Source organism: Neoarius graeffei, chromosome 13 (assembly GCF_027579695.1).
Source record: "Neoarius graeffei isolate fNeoGra1 chromosome 13, fNeoGra1.pri, whole genome shotgun sequence".
Lineage (NCBI taxonomy): Eukaryota > Metazoa > Chordata > Actinopteri > Siluriformes > Ariidae > Neoarius > Neoarius graeffei.
The window spans coordinates 3500731-3511222 of record NC_083581.1 but is presented as its reverse complement, the minus strand read 5'-3'; positions in this window follow the sequence as shown (position 1 = coordinate 3511222).

Sequence of the window (10492 nt, the reverse complement as noted above, 5' to 3'; positions counted from 1 at the left end):
AGGATCCAGCTTGCCTGCGACCCTGTAGAACAGGATAAAGCGCCTACAGATAATGAGATGAGATATTCAAATTGATCTGAACAAAAGAAAAACCAGGCGAGTCTTTTTATATGTAAACAATTACAGTGCGAATTCTGATATTCAGCAGTGAACAACCGGTTTCTTCTCTGATATCTGATCCGTCGTCTTTTCCTGGTGTTGGATCAATACAGATGCTGATAATCGGATCGGTGTGTTCAGTTACATAACACACTCGCAGTACTCAGGATATCTCAGAAATGTCTATTGTGACATAATTTATCACAATCTTGATATCATCGTATCGCCCAGACTGACTTCAGCTTGTACCAAAAGTGCTTTTTTTTTTTAAAGCATCCCAACCAATCAGGTTGCAAGTTGAGGTGCAAATGAATTTAAAAAAAAAAAAAACTCCTCATGAAAAATGAGTCTTGTTTGTTAGCGAGTGAATTTGAGGAGACGTACAGCATGTTGAAAGGAAAAGATTTTCCAGTTTGGTTTAAAATAAATATAAAGACATAACAGTATGTGAAGAGAAGATAAACAGCGTCCTGATCAGTAGAGTTACGCTGATCGTTACTTCTGATCTGCGTTCCTGAGGAGGAGAAGAATTCGAAATCTAATCTTGAGAACCAGTTAGCTAGCTGATACTAGCCAGGGCTGGGAAGAGAAACGGTAGAACCGCTCGCACTCCCGTCTCCTTCCAGAGGATTCAATAAATTAACGATAGCAGGAATAATCACGAGGGATAACTGGGGAAATGAACACATTTTCCAGAGGTATCTTTAATAGAGTGTGAAATGGCGGTGTGAACACATCCCTTAGCGAACATTTCCTCTGCACTTTTGTTGCCGTTTCCTTTATTTCCGATCACCGGAAGCAGCTTTTGTTTAAGCTGGCGCTCTGGAGGCGGCACCTTCGGTCTGTTTTTGTTTCTCATCAGCAGTTTATCTCCAAAAACAAGTTAATCTCAGACTCCGGGTTGGTGTGGGAGTGTGAAGTGAGGGGCGTGGCATCAGTCAGAGAGAGTAATATCAAAATGATAATGATATCACTGGGGAACACGATTTTTGTTGAGTTAGGTCTGACCGCTGTTTTTAACTCATTTTTGGGTGCGGAATCCAAAACTGATCTCAGTTTTTCTCTATCACGTCAAGTTTTTGAACTATAGGATCCCCGTTTTCTTAAATACTGTACTTAACAGATATGTGCTTGTCTGATAAAAATTTACAAATATTGACATACAGTAAAAAATGAAAGAAACAGGCATGACTGCAATGTTTATTTAACACTGTTTTTACAAAGGATTTGGCTACTGGAATTATAAATTGTGTGTGCAAGAAGAAACAACCTTTATTCGTCACATGCACACTTCAAGCACAGTGAAATTCATCCTCTGCATTTAACCCATCTGAAGCAGTGGGCAGCCACGCCAGAGCGCCCAGGGAGCAGTCAGGGGTTCGGTACCTTACTCAAGGGTGGCACAGCCCAAGGCCGCCCCACGTCAGCCTAACTGCATGTCTTTGGACTGTGGGGGAAACCGGAGCACCCGGAGGAAACCCACGCAGACACGGGGAGAACATGCAAACTCCGCACAGAAAGCCCCTCGCTGGCCACGGGGCTCGAACCCGGACCTTCTTGCTGTGAGGCAACTGTGCTAACCACTACACCACCGTGCCGCCCATGCGAGTAGTTAAGGTAAAAATGTACGTTTATAGCTCTTTCTGGAGTGTTCAACTTGAGGACTATCGCGTTTGATGCCCCAACAATAGTCAGCCATCATACAGTATGTACATCCCATCTACCCTGATAACGTTCTTCCATAACCTTCAAATAGTCTTCCTACAGCTAATCAGTGGAATTTTGCTTATCTGTGGAGAAAAAACTTGACGTGCTAGAAAAAAACTGACTGCGATTTTGGAATCAGCAGCATGCCAATTTTAGTTTTAAATCAGCGTAAAAATCTAACTCAACAGAAAAATTTTTTCAAATTGTTCCCCAGTGTAATAAAAAAGCCAGGCACTAGGATTAGAAACATCTCCATCTCTGATTAGTTAATCGGAGAGTTAATTTTTGTTCACACGTCTTTGGGGGAAAAATATTTCGTTATATAATGTGCATAAGTGCGAACATAGAACAGGTTTTGTTTTTTGTTTTTTTTTAAGTGGCGCTGAGGATGGGGTAATAGTCCGAGAAGAAGACGCGGACATTCTCTGAAACGATAATCGCAGCCTTCCTGGCTGCAGTGCGTTCTGGGAAACAGAGTTAAATATCTTAGTGATTTTATTCTTTTATAATCGCATGATCGAGGAGGAAGGACTTCATTTCCTGTAACTCTGAGCTCAGCCGTGGCGTCTGTGGGACGACGATGATGTACATTTCCGACTTTATAATCCCAGAGAATATCCAAGATTTTTCTCGTAAATTTATGACGTCAATCTCAGAAATTCTGAGGTTTTTTTTGTTGTTCTTGGGATATTACCCCGTCCCTCAGCTCTGTATGTATATTTGTGTGTGTTTATTTATTTATTTTCCCTGAAATGGCTCGAACACGCCGTCATACAAAAGTCACACTGATTAGAAGCAACAAACGTGACACGTACAAGACGGCTTATTAAATACGACCAGAAACTGAATAAGTGATGATTTAAAGGAATCAGGACGCTAATAAAAGTGATTTCCCACGGTGACTGGATCATTGTGATTGGGGTGAAACTCGTCTCTGACAAGTTCACCATCAGACACTTCGCTCATCTCTCTTTCATTAACCCAGCTGTGTAGATGACAAAGTGATTTAAAGTTTGTGCACATTTCCTTTACACACACACACACACCTTTATTTTTCTTCCATAACCATCATGCACTGATGCTGTGTTCACATGTTCACAGATAATTCATTCTAGAACTTTCTAACGACGAAGCCGTCCCTGAAACCTTCAAAACCTCAATCAGTAAAGATTTTACTTTATACTTGTTCTTAGAATTCCGAAACATCAACCATCTCAAAAACAAGCAAAATATCATAAAACGGTATTAGAGGACATTTCTATAACACACGATGAGGATCACGATAACGGTCAGCCGCGTGAAAATCTGAATTTGACCACGTTTTTATTTAGTATGATCTAGAATAAGTAGAATTCTACAGTTGTAACATTTCAATGCAAAAGCTTTAACGTCTAACCCTCTGCTTTCAGTTTGATCCTGTAATTGTTATGAAATGACTAAAATACCAGCGATATCTCAAAAAAATGTATTGCAATATCGCTGATCATGATGTTCTGATGTACCATTGTATCGCCCAGCTTTAAAAATACAAAACATGAACCAGCATTTAATTTTCTAAGCAGATGTTAATATATCAAGTGGTTTTTTTGTTTTTTTTTTTTTAAATATATCACATGTCTAAAATAAAGCTGTATTTCACCCTGATAATGACTGTTAGTGATTATTCTATCCACATTCACTGGATATGAGCAATTGCGTGCTCTGATTGGCTACTCTACTGCCAGGATATCTGTTCATATATAGTGAATAGAGAAAAACAAAATGGCGGCACGTGTTGCTGAAGCAACCAAGGACGAAATAAAAACCCCAAAACTACAAAAAAAAAAGCAACAAACTATGGAATGAAAGTATTTGATGGTAAGAACACATCTTTTTTTAAAATTAAATTTTTTCAAGAATTATTATTTTTGCATTTTTCACAAATTGCTCCTGTCATTTCGCCAGTTTGTTTACATTCTAAGTGGAAACGATTTTGTCGGACATTTTATATAAAGTTTTTCTGTATCGCATTTACTATAACATAAAAATAAAATGCTCCGTTTCTCAAAATCCAGTGAATGTGGATAGAATAAATCAGTTATTCCACTCAATCTCGTCATACACGGTGTATAGCGCTATCAGCTCACGTACGACTCGATTTCAATTTCGTGGAATAGCTGTTATATATTTTGATGATTATTAACGTGCAAACGCGATGTTCCGGACGTCAGGAATTCTATTCAGTTCGTTCAGAACCCTGATGAAGTTGTGTAAATATTTATCATCGATCTAACAACGTATATACGAGTTTGTGGACGAAGCAAATTGATGAGTGGTGTTGAAGCTACGAGGGTGGAGTTGGGGTGGGAAAAAAAGTGAAAAAGCGTGAACTGTCACCGGCCCCGATCCAAATCATGCAACGTGAATAAAAAAACCAGCGTTATAATAAGAGCCTGATTGTTGAGATCATGTGACGGAGACCTGATCGTGGGCAGTTAATCCCAACTGATGGTCTATTGCAGGGGGTTTCAAAGTGTGGGAGAGTCGGCCCCCCCCTCAGAGAGCAAATAAACAACAGCGCCCCCCCTTACAATTTTTGTTGTTGCTATACTTAATGTTCCATTCGTATTTAAAAAAATGGTTGTTGTACACATTTTTTTTTTCTTTTACACATTTAAAACATCTGTGCTTTTTTAAAACATCTTTTTTTTTTTTTACACATTTTAAACATTTCATAGCATCGTTAGCTAGCACCTCTTGGCAGACAACACCAGTGATGGGAATAACGGCGTTAGAAATAAACAGCGTTACTTTTTTTAGTAATGAGTAATCTAACTAATTACTTTTTACATCATTATAACGCCGTTCCCGTTACAATAAAATACTACGCGTTACTTTATTAAAGCTGTTCTCATCTGGCACGCTGCTCGCTCAGCCTTTCTTTACTCTGCTTTCGTGTGGGGCGGGGAGACGCGAGACAACAGCATAGTCAGCCAATCGGAGTAGATTTGGACAGCATATGTAGGTAGGCCACGCCTACTGCACTACTGCGCACACTTTCAATCAGAAGACACAGCGATGGCGAGCGGTCAGCCCAGCACTGCGCTTTCACACTGGAAATACAGCCATTACTTTTCATTACTTGAAATAAAAGGCAAGAGTGTTTACGTGCAATGCACATTATGTCGAGGAACAAAGCGTTTGTCCTCGTCAGTGGCCAGTAATTAGTAACATAATTTTAATAACTACAAAAATATATTAAATTTGATAGATGTCTTATCTCACATTATCCCACAAAAATATTAATATAGTGTAGATAACGTTACTAACTGGTTCTGTTAAGTGTCCATTTCAGTCATTAAACACATTTAACATTCACTTTTATTATGATTAATTGAATTTGATTTTTTTTTTTTTTTTTGGGGGGGGGGGGGGGGGGGGGAGACAAAATGTAACGGAATAATTACTTTCCCTGGTAATTAGTTACTTTTATGACAAAGTAACTCCGTTACTAACTCAGTTACTTTTTGGGAAAAGCAACTAGTAACTATAACTAATTACTTTTTGAAAGTAGCGTGCCCAACACTGGACAACACACTGTGGCAGTGGAGCATCTTCAGATCCAGTCCATGAAAATCCAAACTTTAAATAATCGTGGTCAGACTTCCTTCTTTTTTTGCTCGGCCCAGACTCTGTCTCCTCACTCACTGTAGCTTTAGCTACTAAAAATCGATCCATTTTGTCTCTGGCAAAGGCTAGCTGAAGTTCGCTAAATGTAGTAACTTGTTCTGGTTTATTTTTCCTCACATTGCGCCCCCCCTGAAGAACTCTGGCGCCCCCTAGGGGAGGCGCGCCCCACACTTTGAAAAGCCCTGGTCTATTGGATTAATAAAACATTATAAATAAAATTGTTGCTTCTAATCAGTTAATATCGTTTGAACTGACGATCTTCTGTCCTTCACTTTGATTTTCATCAACTAGCATCTGGTTTAGCATTGTACGAAACTTAGTTCCTACGGGCTTTTCACTAAATTAACACAAAATGGCTGCCATGTGCATCCCGCGCTTGCGTCCTCAGAAATTAATGATACACCAAAGTAGCCAGTGTGTACGGGGAGTTTGGCGTGCAGGATCATCCTGCGCAGTTGAGAGAAATCCGCCTCCGTGTTCACGCTGGGATTGAGTTTATACCACCTACGTTGTCAACGCTGGCGCGGTGTTTAAAAGATAAATAAATGATAGTCACCTCAGCGCCACAGTGAGGAGTGTTCATCGCACAAACCAGAAACCGCAGCTGAGAGTCCGTCTGAACCACAGAGCGCTGAACAAAGCTGGAGGATTGTTTGTTTGTTTGTTTGTTTATTTATACATACACACGGATTAACAAGCAGAAACTCGGAAAACCACCATCTCAGACACGGAGAAAGTGCAGTGGGAGAGTTGATCAGCATCCATTCAGATGAACACGTGCTTCCTCGGAGATGCGTGAAGCCAACCTTTTCCACACAGATACTCCTTCTTGAACCGCTTCCGTTCAAAATTCTTTGAACCTTGGTGACCAGGTGCACGTTTTCACAATTTTTTTTTTCCATCAACGTTGTAATCAAGAATGTGTCATGAACGAAAGGCGTGGCACAATTCACAACAGGAGTAAACAGTCATCAAAGACGGCGGAGTTGTGTGCATCTTTTTTCCTGAAGAGGTTTCCTTTTCCGTCGCATTCTTCATCGCGCTGCGCTCTAAGCTAATAACACGCCCACTGATGTCATGAAAAAAAGCTATATTTTCCTTCAACTTTTCAGATTCCAAACCTTTTTGTTTTTGTTTGCGTGAACAAGACCAGAACCCGTTCCCTCTGGGTCGAAAAGGAGCATCTGAGGAAAGTGCTATCAACCCTCTTCCACATACATTGTGGAAGCATCACTGATGCTCTGATTGGCTCGCGGCACTGTGATTGACACCCACGACCGAATTTTCCCAGATTTCCCTGTTTTAGTGAGAGTGAAGATGAATGACGGTACGGTCACTAATCACACGTGTACCGTAGATCTTCTTTAGATGTTTCTCAAATTCACAGGTTAGTCAGATGTACAGTAAATGAGCTTCATCAGGGCGTGCGAGGGCGCTGTTCCGAGCCGAAGAACACGTCTAGACTGGAATTCTGGGCAGAAAAGCATTCGGAACTTTCAGAGATCCGAGTACGGAGTGGGATTCCAAAGTGATTGGTTAGTTGTTGTAACCTCGGAACTCCAGCACCAACACTCGACTGATTCCACAGGATCGAAGGTTCGGCATTGTGGAGAACGCAAGAGAACTTTCGATGAGTCTCAGTCAAGAAATGATTCCGTTCAGTCCCGAGAGGGGGGTGATGGTGATGGCGATGTTAGTGAGGTTTCTTTCCGCTCTCAGGATCTTTCACCCCACCAACGATTCACTCAAACAGGTTAAAGTTTAAAGCAGATTTTAATCCAAGCCGAGTTTTAACGAATTGCCGTTTAACAGTGCTGAGAAGTCCGGGGTTAATTCTGATCAATTCACCAGCACCGTGTTCATCAGCCGCCCGTATACACACCCCTCCCCCTCCCCTCTCCCTCCCCTCCCTCCCCCCAGTCTCAGTCTGAGTGTTTTAATGAAGCTCCAGCATTAAAATGATGAAACTGATTCTGATTTATTTTTTATGTTTACGCTGCAGCTGGGTGAACAGCGAAACTTTCAACTTTTCCCCGACATCAGTGTTGAATCAAGCACTGAAGTGATTCTCTCTCTCTTTCTTCCTCCCTCCCTGTCTCTCTCTCTCAGTCTCTTCCCCCCCTCCATCTCTCTCCCTCCCTCCGTCTGTCTCTCTCTCACGTTGTCTCTTTCTGTCTCTCTCTCTCACTGTCTCTTCCCCCCTCCATCTCTCTCCCTCCCTCCTTCTGTCTCTCTCTCCCTCCCTCCATCTGTCTCTCTCTCACATTGTCTCTTTCTCCCTCTGTCTCTCTCTCTCTCTTTGCCTCTCTCTGTCTCTCACTCCCTGTCTGTCTCTCTCTCTCTTCCCCCCTCCATCTCTCTCCCTCCCTCCTTGTCTGTCTGTCTCTCTAACTGTCTCCTACCCCATCTCTCTCCCTCCTTGTCTGTCTGTCTCTCTCTCACGTTGTCTTTCTCCCTCTGTCTCTCTCTTTGCCTCTCTCTGTCTCTCCCTCCCTGTCTGTCTCTCTCTCTCTCACTGTCTCTTCCCCCCCTCTCTCTCTCTCTCTCTCTCTCACTGTCTTCTTCCCCTCCCTCCCTGTCTCTCTCTCTCTGTCTCTTTCCCACCTCTGTCTCTCTCTCTTTGCCTCTCTCTGTCTTTCCCTCCCTCCCTATCGGTCTCTGTCTTTCTCTCGCTTTGCCTCCCTCCGTCTGTCTCTCTCTCTCTCTGTCTCCCTCCTTGTCTGTCTGTCTCTCTCACTGTCTCTTCCCCTCTCTTTCTCTCTCTCCCTCCCTCCCTATCTGTCTGTCTCTCTCTTTCTCTGTCTGTCTCTCCCTCCCTCCCTGTCTGTCTGTCTCTCTCTCTCTCTCACATTCTCTTCCCCCTGTCTCTCCCTCTGTCTGTCTGTCTGTCTTTCTCTTTGCCTCTCTCCCTCCTTCCCTCCCTGTCTGTCTCTCTCTCTGTCTCTCTTTCCCCATCTCTCTCTCTGTCTCTCCTTCCCTCCCTCTCTGTCTGTCTGTCTCCTCTCTCTGTCTCTCTCTCTTTCCCTCTCTGTCGCTCTCTTGCTGTCTCTCTTTTTTATTTCTCTATCTCTCCCTCCCTGTCTTTCTGTCTCTCTTTTCTCTCTCTCTCTTTCACGCTGTCTTTCTTTCGCTGTCTCTCTTTTTACCTCTCTCTGTCTCTCCCTCCCTCCCTGTGTATTCTCTCTCTCTCTCTGTCTCTGGGAAAAAGAACCTAGAACTGTTTAACCCTCTAAAGAACCCGTGAGGAACCAACCGTGTTCTCTGAGACTGATCACAGGGAAATAAGAATTCTTACCAAGCAGAAGTGTCGTATAATAAAAATAATAAGAGTCATTTTGTAAAGTTGAGAGAAATCCTAAACACTGATCGACGGTGACGTGAGACGTGAACATCAGCACACGTGGAACTGGAACACGGACACGTTTCCGACCGTGTGATGAACTCGCAGGTGAGAACATGATCTGTGTTTCTCTCACATCATCTTTTCTTTCGGTTCTCTGTCTAGTTGTGATGTTACACACACACACACACACACACACACACACACAGAGTCACATCTCTTGTTTGTGTTCCTGTAATGAAGAACCCGAGGTGTGTTGAAAGGACTCCAGATGTTTGTTGGTGAAAATATGGATCTGTATAAATATCTAATAAATAAAAGTCTATAAATGATTTAAAAAAGCAATGATTTTATAAAATAACTTCAAAAATAAAATTCTGTCCAAAAAAAAAAAAGACCTCATTTCCTGTTTGAGAATTTTGCTTTTTAGCTGTTTGTGATGAAATGTTATTTCTGACTGGTTCAAGGAACTAAGAACCCTTGAAAAACCCTCTGTTCCGAGAGACGACGCCTCCCTGTTGTCCAGGGTGCTAGAACACTCATAATACTTAAGTATACGCTCTTTGAAAAAGGTTCCTGAAAAGGGTCCTAGTTTGGAACTCTTTATGAAAAGGGAACTCGGTGTTCTCCAGTTCTCCCAAACGGACAATCGAAGAACCGTTAAGGGTTCCAGATTTGATCTATCTAAGCCATGTGGTTAGGTTAATATGGGACGGCCTTGGGCTGAGGTGCCCTTGAGTGAGGCACCAAACTCCCGACTGCTCCCCGGGCGCTGTTAGCATGGCTGCCCACTGCTCTGGGTGTGTGTGTGTGTGTGTGTGTGCGTGTGCGTTCACTGCTTCAGATGGGTTAAATGCAGAGAGGAATTTCACAAGCGTGTGATGAATGAAGTTGTGCTTTCTTTCTTTCTTTCTTTCTTTCTTTCTTTCTTTCTTTCTTTCTTTCTTTCTTCTAAGAATGAAGTAGCTCAAGTGCTCTCTGGTGGAACCCTTAAAGGTTCTGTGTAAAATCCTGCAGCAAAGAGTTTTCCTCTCCCAAGGGTTCTTGAAGTATTTGAAAACGGATGAGCCCTGTGTAAAGATTGGGCGTTTTCATATCGGAAAGGGTTCCAAGTTAAACCCTTTTAAGAAGAGTTAAGGAACTAGGAACCCTTGTTTTTCCAGTGAACCCTTGAAGAACCCTTTATCCTCAGAGTGTCCAACTCCCGAATACTTGAGATACTCAAGCATTCACTCTTTGAAATGGGTTCCTCAGTTTGGTAGTCAGAGTTTGGAACTCTTTATGAAAGAGGAATGCTGTGTTTCAGGGTTCCACATAGAACCTTTAACAGTTCTCCCAAAGGGACAATTGAAGTTCTAGATTTGATCTTTTTTTCTTCTAAGAGTGAAGTCAACTACTTTCCACTTCTGGGTTGGAATGTAAAACTACACCCTTAAGGGTTCTTTGGTTGTACCTCTGGAAGAACCCTTAAAGGTTCTATGTAGAACTTTTCTACATGGAAGTGGTTTCCACCTTTAATTGTCCAATACACCTTTAAAGAACCCATATTTTGTGTTTTATGAGTGTAGAAGTTAACGACACACAGTAATATTAAAACCCCAGTGATGGAAAGTTCTCCAGTTATTCCACTCTGAGCAAAAAAGGCCAATTCTAGAGCCTCTATGGGTTCTTCTAGGA